Here is a 10189-nt window from a genome sequence, read left to right as displayed (position 1 = left end):
CCTGGTCTATATCTAGGTTTTGGGACTCTGTTAGGAAGTGAACCACCTGGAATGGAATTAGAGAATACTATGAAACGAAAGGTCTCACCCAAGTAATGAAGCTGAAGGGTTGTCGTTTCACACCTGAAAGTCTCTGGACACAGTCTGAAGTGAAGCATGCTGAGGTGACACTTTTTGTATTGATTAGGTTGTGATTGGTGGATGCAATATTATTTGGTATGAATTGAGAGAAGCATGCAGGAAAGTGGGCCCCACCCTAAGGTTCCAGGACTGGGGGAAATATCGGCTCTACAGTGGAAATGTGAGGTTCCTGCTGTCTTAGGGTTCAAGAAGACAATAGATAGTTATTGTTATCATCACATTATTTGGTAGTTACGTTAAATTTGAAAAGACCCTTTGTTAGGATTTGCTGTATAATACCCATCATCTTGTATATAGTTGTGCCACCAGTTGCTTCTGTTCTCCCTGGTATAGGCTTTTGAGAGAGTCAACATATCAAAGACTCAGCCTATGTATTAAAAAGACTCAGTCTGTGCTTTAAAAAGTTTGAGACATACAATCAATTTTTCCCCTCTCATCTTAATTAAATAGTGATTTATCTGACTACAAATTAATAGGAGTGTACATAAACACCATTCCCACCACCAAAAGACTGTGTCCCATTCCACCCACTCACACCCACCGCACCCCCGCCACACTGGGAAGCCGAATGTCCACCCTTCCCCTCACCACAGGGTTTTTACTTTGGTTCCCTACTCTAGATTTAGTCAAACCCTGCTTTTAGTTTCCCTTTCTGTTCTTCTTTCTCATCTTCTGTTGATGAGTGGGATCATCCCATACTCATTTTTGTCTTTCTGACTTAGCTCACTTAACATAATTCCTTCTAGCTCCATTCAAGATGGGTCAGAGAAGGTGGGTTCATTGTTCTTAATAGCTGCATAGTATTCCATTTTGTATATATACCACAGCTTTCTCAGCCACTCATCTGTTGTTGGGCACCTGGGTTCCTTCCAGGTTTTAGCTATTATGAATTGTGCTGCTATGAACATAGGTGTACACATATCTTTTTAGTTGGGCATTATGGAATCCTTGGGGTATATCTCCAGGAGAGGAATTACTGGGTCATATGGAAGGTCCATGTCTAGCCTTGTGAGAGTTCTCCAGACGGCTCTCCAGAGAGGCTGGACCAATTTACATTCCCACCAGCAGTGCAGAAGGGTTCCTCTGTCCCCACAGCCTCTCCAGCATTTGTTGCTGCTGTCCTTGTTGATGTATGCTGTTCTCATAAGGGTGAGGTGGTATCTCAGTGTTGTCTTTATTTGCATTTCTCTGACAATCAGAGACCTGGAGCAATTTTTCGTATGTTTGTTAGCCTTTTGGATCTCCTCTGAGGTGAATGTTTTGTTCATGTCCTCTGCCCATTTTTGGATGGGGTCATTTGCTTTTTTTGTGCTAAGTTTGCTGAGCTCTTTGTATATTTTCGTTATTAGTCTCTTGTCTGATGTCTGGCATGTGAAGATCTTCTCCTATTCTGTGAGGGGTCTCTTTGTTTGTGTGATAGTTTCTTTGGCTGTGCACAAGCTTTTCAATTTGATGTAGTCCCATTGGTTTGTTTCTGCTTCTGTCTTCCTTGAAATTGGGTTTGTTTCATCAAAGTGTAGTGCAATTTCAATGGTACATGGACTATAATAAAGAGGTTGCACACTAGTGTATTGATATCACTTTTTTTTAAACTTTGGATAAGCTGCGTCATTACCAACAAAGATGGGAGAGTGGGAGAGATGGACTAGGAAGTAGGGGTGGGTACTGGGGGCAAAGAGGAGAGGGAGAAGGAATTCTGCTTTCTTGGTAATAAAGATTCAGGTTCAGGACAGGGGTAGATAGCATAATGGTTACACAAAGAGACTCTTTTTTAAAAAAAGTTATTTTATATTTATTTATTTATTTTCCCTTTTGTTGCCCTTTTTTTTTTGTAACTATTGATGTCATCGTTGTTAGATAGGATAGAGAGAAATCGAGAGAGGAGGGTAAGATAGAGATGGGGAGAGAAAGATAGACACCTGCAGACCATTGCTTCTCTGCTTGTGAAGCAATTCCCTGCAGGTAGGGAGCCTGAGATAGAACCTGAATCCTTATGCTGGTCCTTGTGTTTCATGCCATGTATGCCTAACCTGCTGCACTACTGCCCACTTATGCCTGAGGCTCTGAAGTCTCGTGTTCAATTTCCCGCACCACCATAAGCCAGAGCTGAGCACTGGTCTGGAAAAAAAGTAAAAGATTCAGGTTCATTTCGTTATGGATTTCACTGTAACCTAGACTAACTTAGATCTTGAAAATGATGTACCACTTCCTCTTGAACACAGTTTATAGCCAAACAGGCACCAGTTTCAATCACATCAGCTCCTGTTGCATTTAATTTTTTAATTTTAATGAATTCATTGTATTGATAAGACAGAGAGAAACTGAGAAGGAAGGGAGGTAGGGAGAGAGGGAGAGAGAAATAGAGGGACATCTGCCACACTGCTTCACCACTCACAAAGCTTTCCCCAAGCAGGATACCAGAGGCTTCAACCTGGGTCCTTGTGCTTGGTAACATATGACTTAACCAGGTGCAATACCACCCAACTTTATTTTATTTCATTTTATTTTATTTGTTTACTTATAGGGAGAGGGAGAAATAATCAAAAAGTCAGACTGTCACATGCAATACTAAGTATCAAACTCAAGATATCATGCCCACAAAATCAAAGCTTTATCTATTGCACTACTTCCCAACTGCTAGTGTTGCATTCAGTGCAAACCTTCTATCATTTTGTTGGTACTTAATCCCCTGAAACTGAAACGCGTCCATGCCACAACCTCCTCACTAGAATGCAGAGTTCTGGTGGCTTCTCCTTTTTTTCTTTTTTAAAAATGTATATATATAATTTTTAAAACTTTGGGTGGGGGAGATAGCATAATGGCTAAGCAAATAGACTCTCATGCCTGCGGTTCCAAATGCCCCAGGTACAACCCTCAGCAATACCATAAAACAGAGCTGAGCAGTACTCTGGTAAACACACACACACACACACACACACACACACACTGAGACTTTTATCTGGAATCCTGAAAAGATTCTAGATCAAAGGAGTGACATGTGGCATTGTCTGCAGAAAGGTGATCTGTAGGCCTAAACAGTCTTTAAAAAAAAAAAAAACTTATTTATTTACTTTCCCTTTTTTGCCCTTGTTGTTTTTATTGTTGTTATTACTGTTGTTGATGTTGTCGTTGTTGGATAGGATAGAGAGAAATGGAGAGAGAAAGGGAAGACAGAGGGGAGAGAGAAAGACAGACACCTGCAGACCAGCTTTCCCACTTGTGAAGTGACTCCCCTGCAGATGGGGAGCTGGGCTCTAACCCGGATCCTCACGCCTGTCCTTGCGCTTTGCGCACATGCGCTTAACCTTTGCACTACCGCCAGACTCCCCTAAAAAGTCTTTTAAAAGAAACAGAGTTGGGGTGCACCTGGTAGAAAGCACCATGGACTTCAATGGATAGAGTTCCATGGATGGTGAACGGTGCTTTGGTCTCACTCTCTTTGTCTCTAAGAAACAGAATTAAAAATTGAGGGCTGAATGGTGGCAACCTGGTAGAATGCACAATTTACCACGTGCAAGGACCTGGGTTTAAGCCTCTGTTCTCCACCTGCAGGAAGGAACCTTCATGAGTGGTGAAGCAGTGTTGCCAGTGTCTCTCTCTCCCTTTCTTCCTCTGTCTCCTAATTTTTCTCTGTCTCTATAAGAAAAAAGACAGAAAGGAAGGAAGGAAGGAAGGAAGGAAGGAAGGAAGGAAGGAAAGAAGGAAGGAAGGAAGGAAGGAAGGAAGGAAGGAAGGAAGGAAGGAAGGGAAGAAGGAAGGAAGGAAGGAAGGAAGGGAAGAAGGAAGAAGGAAGGAAGGAAGGAAGGGAAGAAGGGAGGGAAGAAGGAAGGAAGGAAGGAAGGGAGGGAGGGAGGAAGGAAAAAAGGGAGGGAGGGAGGGAGGGAGGGAGGAAGGAAGGAAGGAAGGAAGGAAAGAAAGAAGGGAAAGGGGGCAGGTAGTGGCACACTGGGTTAAGCACACATATTAGGAAGCACAGGATCCATGCAAGCATACCCGTTGGAACCCTTGGCTCCCCACCTAGAGGGGAGGTCGCTTCACAAGTGGTGAAGCAGGTTTGCAGGTGTCTATCTTTCTCTAAGCCCTCTCTATCTTCTCCTCCCCTCTCAGTTTCTCTCTGACCTATCCAAAATATTAAAAAAAAAAAAAAAAGCCACAGGAACAGTGGATTCGTAGTGTGGGCACCAAGGCCTGGCAATAACCCTGGAGGCAAAAATGAATAAATAAATAAATAGGAAAAGGAAGGAAGAAAGAGAGTAAGAAAGAGAAAAGAATCACCATCAGAAGTGGTGGCATTCCTCCCCAGAGCCCTACCCCACTAAGGAAAGGTAGAGACAGTCTGAAGGTATGGATCGACATTTCAACACTCATGTCCAGCAGAGAAGCAATTACAGAAATCAGACCTCCCACCTTCTGTACCCCATAGAGATCTTTGCTCCATACTTCCAGAGGGATAAAGAATAGGGAACCTTCCTATGGAGGGGATGGGATATGGCAATCTAGTGGTGGGAACTGTATGGAATTGTACCACTCTTATCCCACAATTTTGTTGATCAATCTTAAATCACTAGTAATAAAAAATAAGAAGTTGAAAAATAAGAAAACAAAAAGCAGAACTTGTACTGGGTTTGGTGTATTGCACCAAAGTAAAAGACTCTGAAGTGGGTGGAAGAGTTCAGGTCCTGGAATGTGATGGCAGAGGAGGACCTAGAGGGGGCTGAATGTGGAAAACTGAGAAATGTTACACATGTAGAAACTATTGTATTTTTATTGTTGGCTATAAACCATTGAGCCCCCTAGAAAGAAAGGAAGGAAGAAAGAAAAGAAGAAAGAAAGGAAGGAAGAAAGAAAGAAAAGAAGAAAGAAAGGAAGGAAGGAAGGAAGGAAGGAAGGAAGGAAGAAAAGGGAGGTGGCAGGTTGTGCAGGCACTGAACCCCAGCAATAACCCTGAAGGCAGTAATGAAAAAAAAATTGGGCCAGGGGTCGGGTGGTAGCGCAGTGGGTTAAGTGCACATGATGCAAAGCGCAAGGACCGGCTTAAGGATCCTGGTTCAAGCCCCCGGCTCCCCACCTGCAGGGGAGTCACTTCACAGGTAGTGGGGCAGGTCTGCAGGTGTCTATCTTTCTCTCCCCCTCTCTGTCTTCCCCTCCTCTCTCCATTTCTCTCTGTCCTATCCAACAACAAACGACATCAACAGTGGCAATAGTAACCACAAGAGCAACAAAAAGGGGGAAAAATAAAAAGGCCTCCAGGAGCAGTGGATTCATGGTGCAGGCACTGAGCAATAACCCTGGAGGCAAAAAAAAAAAAATGTCCAAGAAGCCCAAGAGGTGTTATAGTGGCTAGAGCACTGGACTCACAAGCATGAATTCAATTCCTGGCATCACATGTGCCAGAGGGGTGCACTTATGACCCAGAAACTGGTGCAGTGGATGCAGTATTAAACACTCAAACATGGGGTTTTTAGTTTTGATTTCTGGTGTCACATGTGCCAGAGTGATGCTCTGGCTATCTTTTACTAGTACACAAATCTTTTAAAAATTAAGAAGATGAAGGGGGTTGGGGGGGGGCGTGTGGGGTATAAAAAAAAGATGAAGGGGAAGGAGGAGGAGGACAGGAAGAAGGAGAAAGAGAGCAGAAAGAGAAAGAGAGAGAGAGAGGGAACAGAAAGTGGGCTAGAGAAGCTGTTTAGTGATATCACTTATACACAAGGCATTGAGTTCCTCTGTAGACAAAACAACATAGAGCATAGGAGCTGCATGCCTGAAGCCACACTGCCACAGGTTTAATCCCCAGCACTACTTTATGTCCTTCTTTATCTCCCTCTCTCCCTCTTAATTTCTCTCTGTCCTATCAAATAAAGTAAAAAAAATGGTGGGGGGGGGCTAGACAGTGGCTCACCTGGTTAAGCACATATAATATTAAGTTCAAGGCCCCGAGCAAGGATCTTGGTTCAAGCCCCCACTCCCCACCTACAGGGGTAATGCTTCATAAGCTGTGAAGCAGGTCTGCAGGTGTCTATCTTTTCATCTCGTACTCTATGTCCTCCCTCTCTCAATTTCTCTCCATCCTATCCAGTAAAATGGGAAAAAATGGCAGCCAGGAGTAGTGGATTTGTAGTGCCAGCACTGAGCCCCAGCAATAACCCTGGAGGTAAAAAAAAAAAAAAAGAAAGAAAAGAAAAGAAAAGAAAAAGAAAAAAAGAGAGGGCCAGGCAGTAGCGCAGCGGGTTAAGCGCACGTGGCACAAAGCCCAAGGACCGGTGTAAAGATGCCTGTTTGAGCCCCCGGCTCCCCACCCACAGGCAGTGAAGCAGGTCTGCAGGTGTCTTTCTTTCTCTCCCTCTCTCAGTCTTCCCTACCTCTCTCGATTTCTCTGTGTCCTAACAACAATGACATCAATAACAATGATAATAAAAAACACAACGACAACAACAAACAAGGGCAACAAAAGGGGAAAAATAGCCTCCAGGAGCAGTGGATTTGTGATGCAGGGACCAAGCCCCAGCAATAATCCTGGAGGCAAAAAAAAAAAAAAAAGAATTAAAGAAAGAAAGAAAGAAAGGAAGGAAGGAAGGAAGGAAAGAAGGAAGGAAGAAAAGAATAGAAAAGATCTTCTGGAGCAGTGCATTTGTTGTGCAGGCAAGCCCCAAAGATAACCCTGGTGGAAGGGAGGAAGGAAGGAAGAGGAAAAAAAAAGGAAGGAAGAAAGAAAAGAGAAAGAAGGAGCTGTGTAGTGATGTACTTGATTGAGCATGTTACAATGCTCAAGGACCCAGGTTGGAGCCCCTGGTCCTCACCTGCAAGGGGAAGCAGTGCTGCAGGTGTCTCTTTTGCTCTCTCCCTATGTATCACCCTTCCATCTCAATTTCTGGCTGTCTCTGTCCAAAAATAAAGATAAAAAATTAATAACAAAAAAGAAAAGAGAAAAGAAAAATAGCTGTTGGGAGCTGTGAATTCATCATGTGGGCACTGAGCCTCAGTGACAATCCTGTGGCAAAACCAACCAAACAAACAAACAAAAATTGTTCTGGTGTCTTTCCCACCCCACCCCCTTCTCTACTTCTCTCTCTTACATAATAAATATATATACATGTATATTTTTTAAATATTTATTTATTCCCTTTTGTTGCCCTTGTTTTATTGTTGTAGTTATTATTGTGGTTGTTACTGATGTCCTCGTTGTTGGATAGGACAGAGAGAAATGGAGAGAGGAGGGGAAGACAGAGAGGGAGAGAGAAAGATAGACACCTGCAGACCTGCTTCACTGCCTGTAAAGCAACTCCCCTGCAGACGGGAAGCCGGCGGCTAAAACTGGGATCCTTTTGCTGGTTCATGTGCTTCCCACCATGTGCCCTTAACCTGCTGCATTACTGCCCGACTCCCAAATTTTTAATTTTTATTTATAAAATGGAAATATTATCAAGACTGTAGGATAAGGGGTACATTTCTACACAATTCCCACCCCCAGAACTCTATATCCAATCCCCTTGCTTTACAGCTACCCTATTCTTTATCCCTCTGGGAGTATGGACCCAGGATCATTATGGGGTGCACAAGGTGGAAGGTCTGGCTTCTGTATATATATATATATATATATATATATATATATATTTTTTTTTTTTTTTTAACCAGAGCACTGCTCAGCTCTAGTTTATGGTGGTGTGGGGGACTGAACCTAAGACACTAGAGCCTCAAGTATGAGAGTCTCTGCATAACCATTATGCTATCTACCCCTGCCCAAATCGTAGTTGTTTTGTTTTGTTTTGATTTTTGCCTCCAGGGTTATTGCTGGGACTCGCTGCCTGCACCACAAGTCCACTGCTCCTTGGAGGCTACATTTTTCCTTTCGTTGGCCTTGTTGTTTTTTATCATTGTTGTGGTTATTATTGTTGTTGTTATTAATGTCGTTGTTGTTGGATAGGACAGAGAGAAATGGAGAGAGGAGGGGAAGACAGAGAGGGGGAGAGAAAGATAGACACCTGCAGACCTGCTTCACCGCTTGTGAAGTGACTCCCCTGAAGGTGGGGAGCCGGGAACTGGAACTGGGATCCTTACTTTGGTCTGTGCGCTTTGCGCCATGTGCGCTTAACCCGCTGTGCTACCACCCGACCCCCTAAATCTTAGTTTTTATATCATCAGTGAAAGGGAAGCAAATCTGGAAAACACCAGAGAAACTCAGGTACTGTTTCACTAATCTGAGAAAGAAGAGGAAAAAGGACACTGAGAAGTAGTAATAGGTATAGGTGTTTCTTAGAAAGGAAATGATGGCAGGACCTTAGGGAAAAAATGGGCAGAAAGGGGCAAATCAGGTGAATGAGTGCACATGTTATAATGTTCAAGGACCCAGGTTCAAGCCTCTGGTCCCCACCTGCAGGGGAAAAGTGGTGAAGCAGTGCCGCAGGTGTCTGTCTCTCTCATTCTCTATCTCCTCCTGGTTGTCTCTATCCAATAAGTAAAGATAATAAGTGGCCCAGGAGGTGGTGCAGTAGATAAGCATTGGATTCTCAAGGATGAGGTCCTGAGTTCAATCCCTGGTAGCAATGTAGCAGAGTGATATATGTTTTTTTCTCTCCTCCTATATTTCCTTCTTTCTTTTTTTTTTTCCTTCTTTCTTTTTTTAGAGTGATGATTTTTTATTTTAAAAATTATCTTTATTTATTTATTGGATGAAGACAGCCAGAAATCGAGAGGGGAGGGCCTGACATAGAGGGAGAGAGACAGAGATACCTGTAGCCCTCTTTCACCACTCACCAAGCTTTCTCTGCCTGCAGGAGGGGACTGGGGGTTCAAACCTGGGTCCTTTCATATTATAACATGTGCACTCATCCAGATGCATCACAACCCGGCCCCTCCTCCTATAGTTCTCATTAATAAATAAATTAAATGGGCAGGAGTAGATAGCATAATGGTTATGCAAAGAGACTCTCATGCCTGAGGCTCCAAAGTCCCAGGTTCAATCCCCTGCACCACCATAAACCAGAATTGAGCAGTGCTCTAGTATTTAAAACACACACACAGGGCTGGGTGTTGGCACACCTGGTTGAGCACACATGTTACAATGTGCAAGGACCCAGGTTCAAGTCCCCAGTCCCCATCTGCAGGGGGAAAGCTTCACAAGTGGTGAAGCAGTGTTGCAGGTGTTTCTCTGTCTCTCTCCCTCTCTATCACCCCCTTCCCTCTTGATTTCTGGCTGTCTCTATCCAATAAATAAATAAAGACAATGACAAACACACACATACCCACAAAATAAATAAGTAAATAAATAAAACAAAACACAAAAAATAAAATCAATTAAATATTTAAAAAATAAAATAAAGACAATAAAATATTTTAAAATTATAAAGAGCTATATCTTTAAAAATGGGTAATATATACATATGTCTATTTATCTATATTTGTACATACATGTAGATATAGATAGATATAAATATAAAGTCAACCCATATCTATGACCTTGGTAGAACTATTGAAGTTTCCACTGGAGGGGGATGGGGACACAGAACTCTGGTGGTGGAATAGTACAGAATTATATCCCTATTATTTTATTTTGTACATCACTATTAAATCTCTAGTAAAAAAAAAAGGGAGGTAGATCAATAGGTCACTGGGTAGGATTCATGTCTTACCATGTGTGTGGCCCAGGCTTACTTTTTGAACTACATGGCAGTGCCACAGCATTAGGGGAAGCTGTTATCTATCTACCTATCTATCTACCTATCTATCTGAACGAAAAAGTGATCAGGAGCAGTGAAACTACACATGGTCAGATTTTGGCTCATGACTAAACAAACAAACAAACAAACAAACATTTGTTTCAGATAAATTGCGGGGAGGCAGTGGCACACCTGGCTGAAAGCACACATGTGAAAGGACCCAGGTTCAAGCCCCTGATACCCACCTGCAGAGTGAAACTTCACAAGAGCATCCCTCTCACTCTTATTTATTTATTTATTGGACAGAGAAAGAGAGAAGTTGAGAGGGGAGGGGAGAAAGTTAAGAGGGGAGGGGAGATAGAGAGGGAGAGAGACACCTGCAGCTCTGCTTCACC

Source organism: Erinaceus europaeus, chromosome 12 (genome assembly GCF_950295315.1).
Source record: "Erinaceus europaeus chromosome 12, mEriEur2.1, whole genome shotgun sequence".
Classification (NCBI taxonomy): domain Eukaryota; kingdom Metazoa; phylum Chordata; class Mammalia; order Eulipotyphla; family Erinaceidae; genus Erinaceus; species Erinaceus europaeus.
Note: the sequence above shows the minus strand (reverse complement) of the source record.